The following is a 21,475-nucleotide window of genomic DNA, read 5'->3' on the forward strand; positions in this document are numbered from 1 at the left end:
GTGAAGTAACATGAAGCTTCCAGCTTTGTTGATTTTGCTTATGGTTGCTTTGGCTATTTAGGCCTTTTTCTGGTTCCATATGAATTTTAGACTAATTTTTTCTAACTCTGTGAAAACTGTCTTTGACAGTTTGAGAGTGATGGCATTGAATCTGTAAATTCCATTGGGAAGTATTGCCATTTTGATAATATTGATTCTTTCTTTCCATAAGCATGACATATTTTTCCATTTTTGTGTCATCTCCTATTTATTTCAATAGTATTTTGTAATTCTTGTTTTAGAGATTGCTCACCTCCCTGATTAGCTGTATTTCTGGGCATTTTATTTTTTGTGGCTACTGTGAATGGGATTGCATTCTTAATATAGCTCTCAGCTTGGACATTCTTATTGTATAGAAATGCTATTGATTTTTGTACATTTATGTTGTATTATGAAACTTTTCTGAAGTTGTTAATCTGACATAGGGGTTTTGGCATAGAGACTATGGGGTTTTCTAGGTATAAAATCATATCATCTACAAACAGGTCATATGATTTCCTCTGTTCTTATTTAGATAACTTTTATTTCTTTCTCTTGCCTGATTGCTCTGGCTAGGACTTCCAGTGCTATGTTGAATAGGATCGGTGGGAGTGGGCATCCTTGTCTTGTCCAATTCTCAATGGAAATGTTTTCAGCTTTTGCCCCACAGTATGATGTTGGCTATGGGTTTGCCATAGATGGCTTTTATTATTTTGAGGTATTTCCTTTAATACCTAGTTTATTGAGAGCTTTTAACAAGAAGAGATGTTGAATTGTATCAAAAGCCTTTTCTGCCAGTATTGAGATGATCATATGGCTTTAACTTTTAGTTCTGTTTATGTGATGAATCACACTTATTGATTTGTGTATATTGAACCAACTTTACATCTCAGGGATAAAGCCTCCTTGATCTTGAAGGATTAGTTTATTGACGTGCTGCTGTATTCAGCTTATTACTGTTTTGGTGAGGATTTTTGTGTCTGTGTTAATCAAGGTCGTTGTCCTGAAACGTTCCTGTTTTTTTGTTTTTGTGTTTTTCTATCTCTGCTAGGTTTTGGTATTTGGATGCCGGCCTCATAGAATGAGTGAGGGGGCAGTGCCTCCTCCTCAGTGTTTTGGAATAGTTTTAGTAGGAATGATACCAGCTCTTTTTTATACATCTGGTAAAATTCAGCTGCAAATATCTCTAGTACAGGGCTTTTATTAGTTGGTAGGCCTTTTATTACTGATTCAATTTCAGAGCTTGTTATTGTTCTGTACATGGTTTCAATTTCTTCCTAGTTCAATCTTGGGAGGTTGTATGTTTCCAGGAATTTATCCATTTCCTGTAGGTTTTCTAGTTTGTGTGTGAAGAGGTGTTCATTCATAATAGTTTCTAAGGGTTTCTTGTATTTCTGTGGAATTAGGGGTAATGTCTTCTTTGTCATTTCTGATTGTGTTTATTTAGACCTTCTCTTTTTCTTTATTAGTCTAGCTATCTATCAATCATATTTATTTCTTCAAATACCAAACCTCTTGTTTTGTGGATACTTTTATTGTTTTCCCCACCTCAATTTCCTTCAGTTCAAATCTGATTGTGGTTATTTCTTGTCTTCTGGTAGCTTTGGTGTTGGTTTGCTTTTGTTTTTCTAGTTCCTCTAGGTGTGATGTTAGATTATTAGATTATTAATTTGATATCGTTCTAACGTTTTTAGTGCTATAAACTTTCACCTTAACATTGCTTTAGCTGTGTTCCAGCAATTCTGGCATGTTTTATCTTTGTTTTCATTCATTTCAGAGAATTTCTTGATTTCTGCCTTAATTTCATTCTTTACCCAAAGGTCAAAAAGAAGCACGTTGTTTAATTTCCACATAATGGTTTTGAGTCATCCTCTAGTATTGATTTCTGTTTTTATTGCAGTGTGATCCAAGAGTGTGGTTAGTATAATTATGACTTTTTTGAATTTGCTGAGAATTCTGTGATGGTTGATCATGTGGTCAATTTCAGATTATGTGCCATGTGCAGATGAGAAGAATGTATATTCTGTTTTTGGGAGGAGAGTTTTGTAGATGTCTGCAAGGTCCATTTGGTCAAGTGCTGAGTTCAGGTGCTGAGAATGTCTTTGTTGGTTTTCTGCTTCAATGATGTATCTAATACTGTCAGTGGAGTGTTGAAGTCTCCCACTATTATCGTGTAGTTATCTAAGTCTCACATAGATCTCTAAGAATTTGTTTTATGAATCTGGGTGCCTCAGTGTTGGGTTCATATATATTTAGAATAGCTAAGTCTCCTGGTTGAACTGAACCATTTACCATTATGAAATGCCCTTTGTCTTTTTTCTGTGTTTATTGGTTTAAAGTCTGTTTTGTTTGAAATTAGAATAGTAACCACTGTTTGTTTGTTTGTTTGTTTTCCATTTTCTTGGTAGATTTTTCTCCATCCCTTTACTTTAAGCTTGTGGATGTTTCATGTGAGGTGGGCCTCTTGAAGACAGCTTACAGCTGGGTCTTGCTTCTTTATCCAATTTGCCTTTTAAGTGGGATGTTACCTCATTTACACTCAAGGTTAATTTTGATATGTGAGGATTTGAACTTGTCATTATATTGTCTGTTGGCTATTTTGTAGAATTGACTGTAGAGTTTCTTTATAGTGTCAGTGGGCCTCAAACCTAAGCGAGTTTTTTTGGTGGTAGGTAATAATCTTTTGTTTCCATGTTTAGCACACCCTTAAGTACCTCTTATAATACCAGTGTGATGGTAAGGACTTCCATTAACATTTGATTATGTGTAAAGAATTTTATTTCTCCTTTGCTTATGAATTTTAGCTTGGCTGGATATGAAATTCTTGGTAGAAAATTCTTTTCTTAAAAATGCTGAATATAATTCCCCAATCTCTTCTGGTTTGTAAGGTTTCTGCTGAAAGGCCTGCTATTAGCCTGATGGTTCCCTTTGTACATGACCTGCTCCTAATTTCTAGCTGCTTTTTATATTTTCTGTTTCACATTGAGCTTGGAAAATCTAATGATTGTGTGTCTTAGGGATGGTCATCTTGTATAGCATCTCAATGGGGTTCTCTGCATTTCCTGAATTTGTGTGTTGGCCTCTCTAGGGAGGTTGTGGAAGCTTTCATGAACAATACCCTCCAATATGTTTTCCAAGTTGCTTGCTTTCTCTCTCTCTTTTTCAGAGATGCCAATGAGTCATAGATTTGGTCTCTTTACATAACTTTATATTTATTGGAGGCTTTGTTCATTCTTTGTCTTATTTTATCTTTATTTTTGTCTGATTCAGTCGATTCGAAGAACCAGTCTTCAACCTCTGGAATTCTTTCCTCAGGTTGGTCTATTCTGCTGTCAATACTAGCAACTGTATTACAAAATTCTTGTAGTGAGTTGTTCAGCTCTATCAGTTCAGTTTGTTTCTTCCTTAAGATGCCTATTTTGTTTCATATTTCTTATATTGTTTTACTGGATTCCTTAGACTCCTTGGATTGGGTTTCAATTTTCTCCTGACTCTCAATGATCTTCATTCCTATGTAGATTCTGAATTATATGTCAGTCATTTTAGCCATTTCAACCTTGTTAATAACCATTGCTGGTTAACTAGTGTAGTTATTTGGAGGTAACAAGGCACTGTGGCTCTTTGAGTTGCCAGAGTTCTTGTACTGGTGCTGTCTCATCTGCGTGGGCTGACCGTCCTTTAATCTTTGAAGTTGCTGTCTTTTGGATGGGTTTTGGATTTGTTTTTTGCTTTTATCTTTGATGCCCTTGAAGGTTTAATTGTGGTGTAAGGTGGATTCAATCAACTTGCTTCATCTTGGAAGATTTCGGAGGGGGAGGGGTGCGAGAGGGCTCATCAATCCTAAACTGTGTGTTCTAGCCCTGAGGGGCTGGTACAGGGTTCCTGGATTTGTTCTTTGGCCCCTTGAGGTTAGACTCCCCACAGCACTGGGTGGAGTCCAAAATATTTCTGGTCCCCTGGCAACAACCCTCTGATGTGGGGTACCAGCCACAGCCCTTCTTCAGGATGATGGCAGCAGGACCCACACCTGCACACACATAAATAAGAGTGATGGTGCAGTGGAGTGCCCACATGTTGGCAGGGCCAGGGCACCAGTGGGGGCAGTATGCTGGCCTTCATGCGTTGTCAGGAAAGAGGCAACAGTGTCCATGTGTGCACACTTGTGCCAGCAGCAGTGGGGCAACATGGTGCATGTGCACATGACAAGAGATGAGGGGAGGGGAGGTCTGCTTATGCACACGTGCCCACAAAGTAGTTCATGGGGAGGGGCTGGGCTCATGGAAAAGTGCATGATGGCAAAGCGATGGGGTGAGGTTCAGTCAAGGGAGACTGCAAGTTGGTAGTTGCGCATCAGTGGGGAGTGGTCTGCTGGAAGTCTACAATGGTTAGGCATGGTCTGCTAGGTGTGGTCTTCCAGTGAAGGAGCTATAATGATGGATCCCAGGAAGCACCCTGCTTGGGCAACCAAGGCTGAGCTGCAAGTGGGGGTGGGAAGACTGGGGCCCTAGGAGAGGCCAGCAGACAAGGGGATGCTCAGGTCAGATGCCCCCATCCCACAGGCAAGACTGCCCTTCTCTGTCCAGATCTGGCAGTTACCAAAGGCCAAAGGCACCTAGAAGAGCTTGGCAAGCTTTGGCAAATAGGCATTCCTGGCCAGGCTCCACTGCAGCCCTTCTCATGCCAAACCTTCTGGGCTCCTCACAAGCTAGAGTCCTGCCCCTGCTGCCTCTCCAAACTCCCCTCCCTGCCATCCCAAGTGACGTGGAGCTTGTGGGGTCTCTTGCAGCTAGGATTCTGGAGGTCCCTGGTGAAAGCAGGCCACTCCTGGCCTGTTCAACTTATCAGTTCCCTAGAAGCCACAGCGGGGGCCAGGGACAAGTCCTGGTGCTCGGCAACCCCATGCATGGTCCCAACTTCCAACCCCTTCATCCCAGGGTCTCTGTCCTTCCTCTGTCCACTCTCAATGCCCTCCCTCTGAAGATCTGCTTAGAGTGTGCCAATTTTCTCCATGGCCTGGTCTCTTGGTGGGAGATTTTTCTTCCTGGCTGCCACTAGTCAGCCATCTTGGCTGCAAATCCTAGAGGAAGAACTTTAAAGAAATCACTTTAAATCTTTGGATCATTTTTTCCTTACCATTAATTGAAGAATATGTAACAGCTAACAGCAAAAAAAAAAAAAAAAAAAAAAAAATCAAACAATAATAGTCTTCAATTATCAAGGACTTACAACATGTTACAACATGCCAATCAATTTACAACCATTATTTTGTTTAATGCATAAAACATACTCAAACCAGAAATCAGCTAAGGGAACCATGATCACTGGCTAAAGAATGAGTTGTCTGGCTGGTGATGTATCTACTAGACAGATCTAGAACCAGGCTAATGTATCCCAACATCAAGTGAGTTAAAGCAACAGGACTTAATTAAATATAATTTCTATTCACACAAAAAATAATTTAATAATTTAGTTATATTCCAAAGTACCAAAATATCAAATTCAATAATAACAGTTAAACTCTATTGAGTATTTATGCATAACACTAGAAACTTTGCTAAAGCACTTCACATATTTCCTATCATTTAATCCTTACAACAACTATGTGGGGTAGGCGTTATCATCTGTGTTTTACAGATTCAAAAGCTGAAGCTCAGAAATATTAAACAGTTTCTCTAATAACTATAGATATAGATACAACCAGATTTATTAACATAGATGTAATCTTTTTCTAATTTAGGAGATTAGTTTATATTAGAGCTCAACTTAGCTCCTATAACACAGATAAATAAATAAAATTGATTAACAAGATCAAAGTTTATTTCTCAGTCACATACAATTCAAGCCTAGAAAGAGGCCCTCCTCAGCACACCATTTTATATCTAGGCCCATGAAATCTGTTCTTATTCTCAACATTTCCCAGACAAAGAGAAGGCAATGCCTTCTTTTAAGGCACAACCCAGAATTTGCACACACATATCCATGACATATAATGTGGAAGAGCAATTACTAAAATATGATGAGCATATTTCACTTTTCAGTAGATAAGACCATGCATATGCAAGCATATGAATAAGCTTTTTGCTATGTGCAGTGGAAGAGAGAAGTGCATTATGTCTTTTTGTGTGGTTTATTATTGAAAAATGTGCTATGGGGGTAATATTTTTCTTTTGTAGTGTACACTAGAAAACATGTACTTAAATTAATCTTAACAGAACAGCACTTCTGTGTCTAACAAGGACAAACACCACTCTACAATGAAAACAAGTAAATAAAACAAATAAAAACAGGTTATACCTGCATGCCAATCCTGCACATTGTTGAATCTAGAGTTCAGTTGGTAGTCAATAATATACATCTATATTATTGATTCGGTATTGAAGAACATGGTGAACTCTTTCATCGCAATCACATTTCATCTAGTGAATATATACATCTTTCAGTGTGTTGGTGAAAAAATTGGCAATAAATGGATGACTAGTTTTCCACAGTGAAGTATGTTGTCAGTAAAAGGAGAAGGTGTTCACCAAATTAAAATAGGAAGTGAGATGAAAAACATTACTTTATGACACCAGTGTTGCCAGAAAAGACCATTTGAATGATGACATGAAGCTTGTTTTAGTGGAACATCTCAGGAACACATTTAGTATCTTGCAGAGCCTAAAGCCATCATTTCAGCACCAAAAAATTCTAATTTTTATCCTTGAAGAAAAACGTATAACAAAAGTATTAATATGAGATTACTGAGAGTTTTTCCTAGCATTTGAATGTTTTCTCATTTTTGGAGGAAAAAATAGGTTTAAAAATATATATCATTGGACAGATTCACAAACAACATGAAAATGCTGCAATAGAACAGATATTTCAGAGTTGAAAGTAAAAAGTGAATCAGGAATTAATGAATCTGGAGTCTGGAACAAACTGCCTCATTGACTTAGAAGGAAGTTTGATTCAAATATCCAGAATGATATACAATTACAGCCATTTACAAAGTATTATTGTGACAAGATTTTCTGCTTTAGTTAAAAACAGAATTAAAAACTTGGCTGTGGAAGACCAACGCAAAAGAGCCACTTGAGGCCGGGGGTGCCAGACCAGCCTGGCCAACATTGCAAGACCTCATCTCTACAAAAACATATTTAATTAGCTGTTCACAGTGGCATGTGCCTATAGTTCTAGCTACTTGGGAGGCTGAGACAGAAGGATACCTTAAGCCCAGGTGTTTGAGGTTGCAGTGAGCTGTGATTGTACCACTGCACTCTTGCCTGGTCAAAATGAGACCAAGACCTTGTCTCTAAAAAAAAAAAAAAGAAAGAAAGAAAAAAAAATTTGGCTGGATGAGGATTATAATTTATGACTCAAGTAACGCTAATCAAGTTTAACATTGATATATTGGTGAAAGATTACAAATGACGTTCTCCTCCTCACAAATAGGGAATTGGTATAATTACCAATTTAAAATACTATTGCAAACATTTTAAAACATAAATAATTTAAAATTGATGGTTTACATGTATGCTGAATGTCATTAAGAGTTTCACAGATTCTAAAAGTTGACGAAAACTATTCTATATTTTATAGCTATTATTCCCAGGACACTGCTTGGAGAAGATTTACAGGATGAAGGAAACTTCTCTTAATATTTAGCATTCACCTCAACATCTAAACAAGAAGAAATTATAGGAGTGCAAAAAAGTGAAAAGTTATACAATGAATTTCAGAGCAGTGTAAATTTGAACGTAATTTTAATGTATTCCTGAATAGTCAACTCAATTGACATATCCATCCATTTTAATCAAAGTATATTTTAATAGTACATTACTACAATGTCAGTTTTTGAATTTGAGATTCCTCATTATATGAACTACCTTGTTTTCTCTATTGATATTTACACTATTTTTATTGATCCTTTTATTGATTCTCTAACCTATTGTATATATTTCCAATAGTGGATTAAGAAAGAGAATGATAATTTAACTGTGTCCATTTTAATATGTATGTTTTCCTTTATTATCATACCCAGAACCATGTCATAGAGATAATTAAGCTAGTTTAGCAGAATTTATTTTGTATAAAACTAGGATATATTCTACTGTTTTTGAGAAAAGTTTACTATTTATTCATTTATGTGATAAAGCTGGTGATATTTTTTCATTTTCTTATTCATAGTATGTTTTAGTACTTTCTGGACCCACTTAACAATCAGAAAAATAGCAAAAGAAGCAGCATCCTCTTTGACTTCCTCTACCGGATGTCCCCTATTTTAAAAACAGGCATGTAGCAGAGATTCAAGGCTGCAAAACAAGATGAATTGAACAGAAGAAGATCATTAGAAAGAACAATGTGGCACTCATCATTTTGTGCTGTCACAACACCATCTGTGTTGCACCAGACCAGAGTAACTTTGACATGACAAATAAACCTCTTAGGGGAAATGGGGATTCTATCAATTATTCTGCTGTCTGGCCAAACACTAGTGATATACTCTCCCCTAATGCAGCCCCATACACAATTGTTATTATTGAATTAACAATAGCAATGAGTTATGATTTTTAAAATAACTTTATTTCCCCTGGATGAAAAATAAGACTTAAAGTATCATAGTCTCACCAGGGTGGTATAAATATATCTATGCAGTCTTGTAATTATATTTATACCTCACCTGGGGGACTGACTCCAGAAATAAATATTGTTTTCTACCCCTTGCTAATAAATATTTTTCAATAAAACTACATCATGTGTCCTCATGGCAGTCATTTTCCTCAACTGCAAAAAATGGTGAGGGTACTGGTTCAAATAATTTTTGATCTACCAACACTGCTCTTTTCCTGAACATTACTATTATTAACAACAATAATGGCAGCTAACATTTATTGCAGGTTTATACATTCCAGTTGCCATGTTAACTACCTATGTGTATTATCTCATTTAAGCCTCACAACAATCCTATGAGACTTTTATTTAGCCAAATTTCTAGATCAGGAGTTAGCAAACATTTTTGGGAAAGAGCCAAATAACAAATACTTTAGGCTTTGCTAGCCTAACAGTCAGTCTTTGCCACAGCTACTCAACCTCTATTTTGGTTCAAAAGCTGCATATGCAATCCATAACCAAATAAGTGTGATTGTATTACAATAAAAATTTTTTAAAAAACAGTATACTAGATTTTGTCTAAGGGCCATTGTTTGCCTACTGCTGTTCTAGATGATGAAACTGGGGTTTAGTAAGGTTAAATGACTTGCCCAAGTCACTAACTAGTGAGGCCAAAATTTGAAAACAGACTAACTACAGATTTCAGCTGCTAACCACTATATTATACCTCCTTTAGTATTCTTTAATCTGTCACAACAGAAAGATTGAGAAAATGTAAAAATTTTAATGTCTTAACAGCCAGTGCTGGAATTTCTCCTAGAGAATAAATGTATTTGTTGTAAAGACATCTTGTTAATTCACCCGGGGAATGTTGAGAATGTAAAAGCAATTGTCAGCAGGCCTCAGGATAAAAGAAAAGAAATGCACAGAAATTTTGAGGTGCAGAAAGACAGAGAAGAGAAAATAGCTGAATGTGTGATGGGTGATTATAGCCTGAATTATAGAAAAAAGTCAACAGATACGAATGATTTTTTTAATAAAAGGAGAGGACTGGGAATTTCTAACATTGTGTTACTTAGGCTACAAGTAATAAAAAGCTTACAAAATATAGAAAGACGCTTTCTCACATAACCTAAATCAAAAAGTAGGATAAGCTCCAGGTGAGATAGTCACAGATCCAGCTCTGCCCCTCTGCTGTTGACTCAGCTCTCCCCTTCTCTGTGTTGATCAAACTTTCTCCATAGCAGCAAGATGGCTACCAGCAGCTACTGAAGCAGCAGACTGCTTATTCATGTACAGTGAAGAAGAGAAGAAAAATATCCTGTCTCCTAACAGTGGGGGATATTTCTGCTTATTAATAATTAGTTCCTCCAAATCCCAAGTGCTTGGAGTTTAATTATGAATTCCTAAATCACTTTCTGGAAAGGAGGATGGATTTCCCAATACTGACCTCCTAAACTACACAGGCCCTGAAACTACAAAAGTGGCCATTTCATTTGAGTCGTGTGGGCTGTGGGAAGATGCATGGCTATCTGAACAAAAATGGGATATTTTTGGAATACAGAGAAAAGATAAATATAGCAGAATGTACATCTCTAATTCACATGATGAAATCTTTACATAGCTCTGGAACAAGACTGACTTTTAAAAAATAACAAACAGAACAACAAACTGGGCTTGCCATTAACATGGAACTTACCTCTATTTCAGAAACTATCACATTAAAACATCACGTAAAACATGAATGTTTTACTTTATGCCAGGCAGTGTGACAGATCCAGGGTCAAAATAAAAATTTCTGGTCACTTGCAGGAGGTAGCACATAGACATATTGAAACAATCTAGTAGTAGATTAATAGTGACATACCTGGGATGCTATGGATGTACTCAAGACTGGAGGAATCAGAGAAGTCTTCTAGAAGAAATGTCTTTGCTTCCTTTTATTATTTTTATGACTAGAAATTAAGGCTATATGACATATAATCACAATATGTATATTAATATATTCAACAACAAAATATTTTCCTTACAAAAGTACAGACATGGCTAAGTATATCTCACAATATCACAATATTCCTTGAAAGGCATTATGTTAGGTACCAGTAAAATCTAGAAGCAATATGTTTGTAAGTTCTACATAAAATACAGATACATATATATCAACTTGAACATTTAGCACTCTAGAGAGCATGTGTATTCACGTTCATTGACATTCCTTTCCAAATCCAGCAATCAAGCTTAGATATTAGACGTGAAACTATATGGTGAACATAGAAATAGAATTTTGATTTGTGCCAAAAACACATATTTTTTAAATTGCTGCAGTATCCCTTAAATGTGTAATTTATTTTGAAATGGGAACATATTTTATCTACAGGGTATTCATTTTCTTAATAACTGAATCTGGCATAACTTGCTAACAAGACAGCTTGAACTTGCACTTAAGAGAAAACACTCGTGGTTATAGGTAGTTGAACATTTTAAAAGGAAAATCACTTAACCTACTCAATTTAGAGCTTTAGAAGGAATACATTAATGTGTAAAGGAAAGAAGATCCAAAGCATAAATGCTTTTAAATTATCTTTTCCCTAGATAAAAATTATAGTACCATGACTTTCAAGCAGACATTAAAAATTCAACAATATGGTTTTGTTCTTGGAATTATTTTAAAATGAGGTTTATCAAGTACAGCACTATTGATATTTCAGACTGGAAATAATTCTTTGTTTTAGGTTGTCTGATGCATTATAGAATATTTAACAGCATCCCTACCCTCTACCCACTAGATGCCAGTAGCACTTCCTAGTCACGACAATAAAAAAAAATGTCTCCACACATTGCCAAATATCCCCTGTGGGGCAAAATTTCTCCTGGCTGAGAACTACTTTCTTAAAGAATAATTTTAATATTAATCTACAGCATAATAATATTATATAACAATTAAATTTCTACCTATTATTACTTTTCTATATAAATAATCATTTGTGAAAATAATGAGCAAGCTGCGTCTGAAGTAAAATTATGAAATGGCTTCAAAATCTGTCGAAATTACTGCGATAGCTGAAGGGTTACAAGAATCATAAGGTCAATAGAGATAAAAATCATTTCACAATGTTTTCAAAATTGATAATAACATACAAAGATATCACTCCTGGTCTTCGACTTACAATCTGCACCAAAAAAAAAAAAAGAAAGAAAAGGCTTGAATCATCCAAGAAATGTGGAAAATTAATAGTGAAAGAAACACAGTTTCAACCAGGAAAAACAAGGCAAAGTTTAGGATTTAGGAGCAATTCAAAAGTGGAAGTTACTGGAGGATTCAAAAGCAAAGGTTAAAGAACGGTGATTCTTAGGAATTTGAAAACTAAGTAATTGCCAGAGCCATTCTCTTTCTACCCACTTTTTAATCATCATGGGGACCCAGATAATGTAGAAAAAACAGAAACCATTCTGGCTTTAAGAATCCTAGGAGATTTTTTTTAACCATCTTACATGGAAATATTATTAGATTGGGTCTTATCTCTTCTTCAGCATTAATCAAATATTTTTCACATACAAATTAACAAATATATATTTCCATACTTATTAATGTATCATCTCTTTCAATCTGGCTCCCCATTTAAAATGTCTAAGATGTTGTCTGTCGCATATAGGCAGAAATTAATTTTTTAAATAAATAATCAACACCATTTCTGAGGACTCTGTTCTGTTCCATTTATGTATGTCTCTGTTGTGGTACCAGTACCATGCTGTTTTGGTTACTGTAGCCTTGTAGTATAGTTTGAAGTCAGGTAGCATGATGCCTCCAGCTTTGTTCTTTTGGCTTAGGATTGACGGCAATGTGGGCTCTTTTTTGGTTCCATATGAACTTTAAAGTAGTTTTTTCCAATTCTGTGAAGAAAGTCATTGGTAGCTTGATGGGGATGGCATTGAATCTATAAATCACCTTGGGCAGTATGGCCATTTTCACGATATTGATTCTTCCAACCCATGAGCATGGAATGTTCTTCCATTTGTTTGTATCCTCTTTTATTTAATTGAGCAGTGGTTTGTAGTTCTCCTTGAAGAGGTCCTTCACATCCCTTTTAAGTTGGATTCCTAGGTATTTTATTCTCTTTGAAGCAATTGTGAATGGGAGTTCACTCATGATTTGGCTCTCTGTTTGTCTGTGATTGTTGTACAAGAATCTTTGACAAACCTGACAAAAACAAGAAATGGGGAAAGGATTCCCTATTTAATAAATGGTGCTGGAAAAACTGGATAGCCATATGTAGAAAGCTGAAACTGGATCCCTTCCTTACACCTTATACAAAAATTAAGTCAAGATGGATTAAAATCTTAAATGTTAGACATAAAACCATTAAAATCCTACAAGAAAACCTAGGCAATACTATTCAGGACATAGGCATAGGCAAGGACATCATGTCTAAAACACCAAAAGCAATGGCAACAAAAGCCAAAATTGACAAATGGGATCTAATTAAATTAAAGAGCTTCTGCACAGCAAAAGAAACTACCATCAGAGTGAACAGGCAACCTACAGAATGGGAGAAAATTTTTGCAACCTACTCATCTGACAAAGGGCTAATATCCAGAATCTACAATGAACTCAAACAAATTCGCAAGAAAAAAACAAACAACCCCATCAAAAAGTGGGCGAAGGACATGAACAGACACTTCTCAAAAGAAGACATGTATGCAGCCAAAAAACACATGAAGAAATGCTCATCATCACTGGCCATCAGAGAAATGCAAATCAAAACCACAGTGAGATACCATCTCACACCAGTTAGAATGGCCATCATTCAAAAGTCAGGAAACAACAGGTGCTGGAGAGGATGTGGAGAAATAGGAACACTTTTACACTGTTGGTGGGACTGTAAACTAGTTCAACCATTGTGGAAGTCAGTGTGGCGATTCCTCAGGGATCTAGAACTAGAAATACCATTTGACCCAGCCATCCCATTACTGGGTATATACCCAAAGGACTGTAAGTCATGCTACTATAAAGACACATGCACACGTTTGTTTATTGCGGCACTATTCACAATAGCAAAGAGTTGGAACCAACCCAAATGTCCAACAATGATAGACTGGATTAAGAAAATGTGGCACATATACACCATGGAATACTATGCAGCCATAAAAAATGATGAGTTCATGTCCTTTGTAGGGACATGGATGAAACTGGAAAACATCATTCTCAGTACACTATCGCAAGGACAAAAAACCAAACACCGCATGTTCTCACTCATAGGTGGGAATTGAACAATGAGAACTCATGGACACAGGAAGGGGAACATCACACTCCGGGGACTGTTGTGGGGTGGGGGGAGGGGGGAGGGACAGCATTAGGAGATATACCTAATGCTAAATGACGAGTTAATGGGTGCAGCAAAACAACATGGCACATGAATACATATGTAACAAACCTGCACATTGTGCACATGTACCCTAAAACCTAAAGTATAATAATAAAAAATAAAAAATAAATAAATAAATACATAAATAAATAAATAATCGAATATTGGATAAATGATTTCTGTTTCTTCTATCACTGTAACAATCAACATTCCATAAGAACAGCTCTCATCAGGGGGAGGAGCCAAGATAGCCTAATAGGAACAGCTCCCACCTACAGCTTCCAGTGTGAGCCATGCAGAAGACGGTGATTTCTGCATTTCCAACTGAGGTACCGTGTTTGTCTCACTGGGGAGTGCCAGACAGTAGGAGCAGGACAGTGAGTGCAGCGCACTGTGCATGAGCCGAAGCAGGGTGAGGCATCACCTCACCCAGGAAGCACAAGGGGTCAGGGAATTCCCTTTCCTAGTCAAGGAAAGAGGTGACAGATGGCACCTGGAAAATAGGGTCACTCCCACCCTAATACTGCACTTTTCCAACAGGCTTAAAAAACAGCACACCAGGAGATTATATCCTGCACATGGCTCAGAGGGTCCTACGCCCACAGAGTCTTGCTCTTTGCTAGCACAGCAGTCTGAGATCAAACTGCAAGGCGGCAGCGAGCCTGGGGGAGGGGCACCCACCACTGCTGAGTTAGTTGTTTGATTAGGTAAACAAAGTGGCCAGGAAGCTCGAACTTGGTGGAGCCCACCACAGCTCAAGGAGGCCTGCCTGCCTCTGTAGGCTCCACCTCTGGGGGCAGGGCACAGACAAACAAAAAGACAGCAGTAACCTCCGCAGACTTAAATGTACCTCTCTGACAGCTTTGAAGAGAGTAGTGGTTCTCCCAGCATGCAGCTTGAGATCTGAGAATGGGCAGACTGCCTCCTCAAGTGGGTCCCTGACACCCGAGTAGCCAAACTGGGAGGCACCCCCAAGTAGGGGTGGACTGACACCTCACATGGCTGCGTACTCCTCTGAGACAAAACTTCCAGAGGAACGATCAGGCAGCAGCATTTGCAGTTCACCAATATCCGCTGTTCTGCAGCCACCACTGCTAATACCCAGGCAAACAGGGTCTGGAGTGGACCTCTAGCAAACTCCAACAGACCTGCAGCTGAGGGTCTTGTCTGTTAGAAGGAAAACTAACAAACAGAAAGGACATCCACACCAAAACCCCATCTGTACGTCACCACCATCAAAGCCCAAAGGTAAAAAAAACCACAAAGATGGGAAAAAAACAGAGCAGAAAAACTGGAAACTCTAAAAATCAGAGCACCTCTCCTCCTCCAAAGGAACTGAGCTCCTCATCAGCAATGGAACAAAGCTGGATGGAGAATGACTTTGACGAGTTGAGAGAAGGCTTCAGATGATCAAACTACTCCGAGCTACAGGAGGAAATTTGAACCAATGGAAAAGAAGTTAAAAGCTTTGAAAAAAAATTAGATGAATGGATAACTAGAATAATCAATGCAGAGAAGTCCTTAAAGGACCTGATGGAGCTGAAAACCAAGGCACAGGAGCTACGTGACAAATGCAGAAGCCTCAGTAACCAATGCGATCAACTGGAAGAAAGGGTATCAGTGATGGAAGACGAAATGAAAGAAATGAAGGGAGAAGAGAAGTTTAGAGAAAAAAGAATAAAAAGAAACAAACAAAGCCTCCAAGAAATATGGGACTATGTGAAAAGACCAAATCTACGTCTGATTGGTGTACCTGAAAGTGATGGGGAGAATGGAACCAAGTTGGAAAACACTCTGTAGGATATTATCCAGGAGAAATTCCCCAATCTAGCATGGCAGGTCAACATTCAAATTCAGGAAATACAGAGAATGCCACAAAAATACTCCTCTAGAAGAGCAACCCCAAGACACAAAATTGTCAGATTCACTAAAGTTGAAATGAAGGAAAAAATGTTAAGGGCGGCCAGAGAGAAAGGCCAGAGAGAAAGGTCCCACAAAGGGAAGCCCATCAGATTAATAGCGGATCACTCGGCAGAAACTCTACAAGCCAGAAGAGAGTGGGGACCAATATTCAACATTCTTAAAGAAAAGAATTTTCAACCCAGAACTTCATATCCAGCCAAATTAAGCTTCATAAGTGAAGGAGACAGACAAGCAAATGTTGAGAGATTTTGTCACCACCAGGCCGGCCCTAAAAGAGCTCCTGAAGGAAGCACTAAACATGGAAAGGAACAACCGGTACCAGCCACTGCAAAAACATGCCAAATTGTAAAGACCATCAAGGCTAGGAAGAAACTGCATCAATTAATGGGCAAAATAACCAGCTGACATCATAATGACAGGATGAAATTCACACATAACAATATTAACCTTAAATGTAAATGGGCTAAATGCTCCAATTAAAAGACACAGACTGGAAAATTGGATAAAGAGTCAAGAACCATCAGTGTGCTGTATTCAGGAAACCCATCTCATGTGCAGAGACAACATAGGCTCAAAATAAAGGGATGGAGGAAGATCTGCCAAGCAAATGGAAAACAAAAAAAGGCAGGGGTTGCAATCCTCGTCTCTGATGAAACAGACTTTAAACCAACAAAGATCAAAAGAGACAAAGAAGGCCATTACATAATGGAAAAGGGATCGATTCAACAAGAAGAGCTAACTATCCTAAATATATATGCACCCAATACAGGAGCACCCAGATTCATAAAGCAAGTTCTTAGTGACCTACAAAGAGACTTAGACTCCCACACAATAATAATGGAAGACTTTAACACCCCACTGTCAACATTAGACAGATCAACAAGACAGAAAGTTAACAAGGATATCCAGGAATTGAACTCAGCTCTGCACCAAGCAGATCTAATAGACATCTACAGAACTCTCCACCCCAAATCAAAAGAATATATATTCTTTTCAGCACTACACCACACCTACTCCAGAACTGACCACATAATTGGAAGTAAAGCACTCCTCAGCAAATGTAAAAGACTAGAAATTATAACAAACTGTCTTTCAGACGACAGTGCAATCAAACTAGAACTCAAGATTAAGAAACTCACTCAAAACCACTCAACTACATGGAAACTGAACAACCTGCTCCTGAATGACTACTGGGTACATAATGAAATGAAGGCAGAAATAAAGATGTCCTTTGAAACCAATGAGAACAAAGACACAACATACCAGAATCTTTGGGACACATTCAAAGCAGTGTGTGGAGGGAAATTTATAGCACTAAATGCCCACAAGAGAAAGCAGGAAAGATCTAAAATGGACACCCTAACATCACAATTAAAAGAACTAGAAAAGCAAGAGCAAACACATTCAAAAGCTAGCAGAAGGCAAAAAATAACCAAAATCAGAGCAGAACTGAAGGAAATAGAGACACAAAAAACCCTTCAAAAAATTAATGAATCCAGAAGCTGGTTTTTTGAAAAGATCAACAAAATTGATAGACAACTAGCAAGACTAATAAAGAAGAAAAGAGAGAATAATTAAATAGACGCAATAAAAAATGATAAAGGGGAGATCACCACTGATCCCAGAGAAATACAAACTACCATCAGAGAATACTATAAACACCTCTACGCAAATAAACTAAAAAATCTAGAAGAAATGGATAAATTCCTCGACACATACATCCTCCCAAGACTAAATGAGGAAGAAGTTGAATCTCTGAATAGACCAGTAACAGGCTCTGAAATTGAGGCAATAATCAATAGCTTACCAACCAAAAAAAGCCCAGGACCAGGTGGATTCACAGCCGAATTCTACCAGAGGTACAAAGAGGAGCTCGTACCATTCCTTCTGAATCTTTTCCAATCAATAGGAAAAAGGGAATCCTCCCTAACTTATTTTATGAGGTCAGCATCATCCTGATTCCAAAGCCTGGCAAGGACACAACCAAAAAAGAGAATTTTAGACCAATATCCTTCATGAACGTCAATGCAAAAATCCTCGATAAAATACTGGCAAACCGAATCCAGCAGCACATCAAAAAGCTTATCCACCATGATGAAGTGGGCTTCATCCCTGGGATGCAAGGCTGGTTCAACATATGCAAATCAATAAATGTAATCCAGCATATAAACAGAACCAAAGACAAAAACCACATGATTATCTCAATAGATGCAGAAAAGGCCTTTGACAAAATTCAACAACCCTTCATGCTAAAAACTCTCAATAAATTAGGTATTGATGGGACGTATCTCAAAATAATAAGAGCTATCTGTGACAAACCCACAGCCATTCATACTGAATGGGCAAAAACTGGAAGCATTCCCTTTGAAAACTGGCACAAGACAGGGATGCCCTCTCTCACCACTCCTATTCAACATAGTGCTGGAAGTTCTGGCCAGGGCAATCAGGCAGGAGAAGAAATAAAAGTATTCAATTAGGAAAAGAGGAAGTAAATTGTCCCTGTTTGCAGATGACATGATTGTATATCTAGAAAACCCATCATTCAGCTCAAAATCTCCTTAAGCTGATTAGCAACTTCAGCAAACTCTCAGGATACAAAATCAATGTACAAAAATCACAAGCATTCTTGTACACCAATCAGACAAACAGAGAGCCAAATCATGAGTGAACTCCCATTCACAATTGCTTCAAAGTGAATAAAATACCTAGGACTGCAACTTACAAGGGATGTGAAGGACCTCTTCAAGGAGAACTACAAACCACTGCTCAATGAGATAAAAGAGGATACAAACAAATGGAAGAACATTCCATACTCATGGGTAGGAAGAATCAATATTGTGAAAATGGCCATACTGCCCAAGGTGATTTATAGATTCAATGCCATCCCTGTCAAGCTACCAATGACTTTCTTCACAGAATTGGAAAAAACTACTTTCAAGTTCATATGGAACCAAAAAAGAGCCTGCATTGCCAAGACAATCGTAAGCCAAAAGAACAAAGCTGGAGGCATCATGCTACCTGACTTCAAACTATACTACAAGCCTACAGTAACCAAAACAGCATAGTACTGGTACCAAAACAGAGATACAGACCAATGGAACAGAACAGAGCCCTCAGAAATAATGCCACATATCTACAACTATCTGATCTTTGACAAACCTGACAAAAACAAGAAATGGGGAAAGGATTCCCTATTTAATAAATGGTGCTGGGAAAACTGGCTAGCCATATGTAGAAAGCTGAAACTGGATCCCTTCCTTACACCTTATACAAAAATTAAGTCAAGATGGATTAAAGACTTAAATATTAGACCTAAAACCATAAAAACCCTAGAAGAAAACCTAGGCAATACCATTCAGGACATAGGCATGGGCAAGGACTTCATGTCTAAAACACCAAAAGCAATGGCAACAAAAGCCAAAATTGACAAATGGGATCTAATTAAACTAAAGAGCTTCTGCACACAAAAGAAACCACCATCAGAGTGAACAGGCAACCTACAGAATGGGAGAAAATTTTTGCAACCTACTCATCTGACAAAGGGCTAATATCCAGAATCTACAATGAACTCAAACAAATTTACAAGAAAAAACAAACAACCCCATCAAAAAGTGGGCGAAGGATATGAACAGACACTTCTCAAAAGAAGACATTTATGCAGGCAAAAAACACATGAAAAAATGCTCATCATCACTGGCCATCAGAGAAATGCAAATCAAAACCACACTGAGATACCATCTCACACCAGTTAGAATGGCAATCATTAAAAAGTCAGGAAACAACAGGTGCTGGAGAGGATGTGGAGAAATAGGAACACTTTTACACTGTTGGTGGGACTGTAAACTAGTTCAACCATTGTGGAAGTCAGTGTGGCGATTCCTCAGGGATCTAGAACTAGAAATACCATTTGACCCAGCCATCCCATTACTGGGTATATACCCAAAGGACTATAAATCATGCTGCTATAAAGACACATGCACATGTATGTTTGTAGCGGCACTATTCACAATAGCAAAGACTTGGATCCAACCTAAATATCCAACAACGATAGACTGGATTAAGAAAATGTGGCACATATACACCATGGAATACTATGCAGCCATAAAAAATGATGAGTTCATGTCCTTTGTAGGGACATGGATGAAACTGTAAACTATCATTCTTAGCAAACTATCGCAAGGACAAAAAGCCAAACACCACATGTTCTCAGTCATAGGTGGGAATTGAACAATGAGAACACATGGACACAGGAAGGGGAACATCACATGCCGGGAACTGTTGTGGGGTGGGGGGAGGGGGGAGGGACGGCATTAGGAGATATATCTAATGCTAAATGACAAGTTAACGGGTGCAGCACACCAACATGGCACATGTATATTTATGTAACAAACCTGCACGTTGTGCACATGTACCCTAAAACTTAAAGTATAATAATAATAAAAGAAAAAGAACAACTCTCATCAAGAAAGTCCTTCTTTTAGAGATCTCTATCTTTTTTGACATTCCATGATGTTTAATACTCCTCAAAATTGATCCAGATTCCAAAACCTTCAACTCTTCATGACTTAGTGTCCGCAATCTCACTTTTACTGCCCTGACATTCACAAAAAAACCTACAGCGTATGTTAGATAAGAAAAAATAATCTTATCTGGAGAAGCCGAAATCAATATAGTAGAGAGAAAAATACAAGATATGACATATAGTATTGCAAAGCACTTAACTAGAAAATAAAAGAATGGCTATACATTTATTCAAAATAATCCAGCCTTGAGTAACTAAGTCTCTATACAATCTTCTGGCTTGATTACAGAGAAAGCCCAAAACAGGTTTTATATTTTAAGTACTAGACAACAATGAAATTCTTTATAATCCTGTTCATATTTTAGAACTCAACATGCTTAAATGTTAAGATTCTCTGGCATTAGGTCTCTAAGCAAAATAATAATTAATATTTAGAACCTATGTCTCTCACAGATCCTGAGGTTAAGTTACAGCAGAAAGTCAAAGCCAAATATACCATCAAAGGGGCAGAAATATATATTTCATTTTCGTGTTACTATATGACATAAAGAGAGATCAGTAGTTTCCAATCCGGCCTCCATATTATAATCATCTGTAGAGCTTAATAAAGTACTATTGTCCAGATGCTATTCTTAGAAATATAGGTTTAATTTTTCTGCATTGGGGTCAGAGCCTCAATATTTTTTAAAAGCCCACAAGTATTAGATTGTTAGTTTTTGGCAAAAAAACGCAATTACTTTTGCACCAACCTCATAATTCCAATATGAAAACACTGAGACATAGGCATAATTAAAAGCTAAGCAATGAGGCTGGGCGCAGTGGTTAGCACTTTGGGAGGCCAAGGCAGGTGGATTGCTTGAGCCCAGAAGTTCAAGACCAGACTGGACAATGTGGAAAAACCCCATCTCTAAAAAAAAGAAAAATACAAAAATTAGCCTGGAGTGGCGGTATGTGCCTGTAGTCCCAGCTACTTAGGAATCTTATATGGGAGGATCACCTGAGTCCAGGGAGGTCGAGGTTGCTGTGAGCCATGAGAAACAAACAAACAAACAAACAAAAA

This window comes from Nomascus leucogenys, chromosome 21, assembly GCF_006542625.1.
Source record: "Nomascus leucogenys isolate Asia chromosome 21, Asia_NLE_v1, whole genome shotgun sequence".
NCBI classification, from domain to species: domain Eukaryota; kingdom Metazoa; phylum Chordata; class Mammalia; order Primates; family Hylobatidae; genus Nomascus; species Nomascus leucogenys.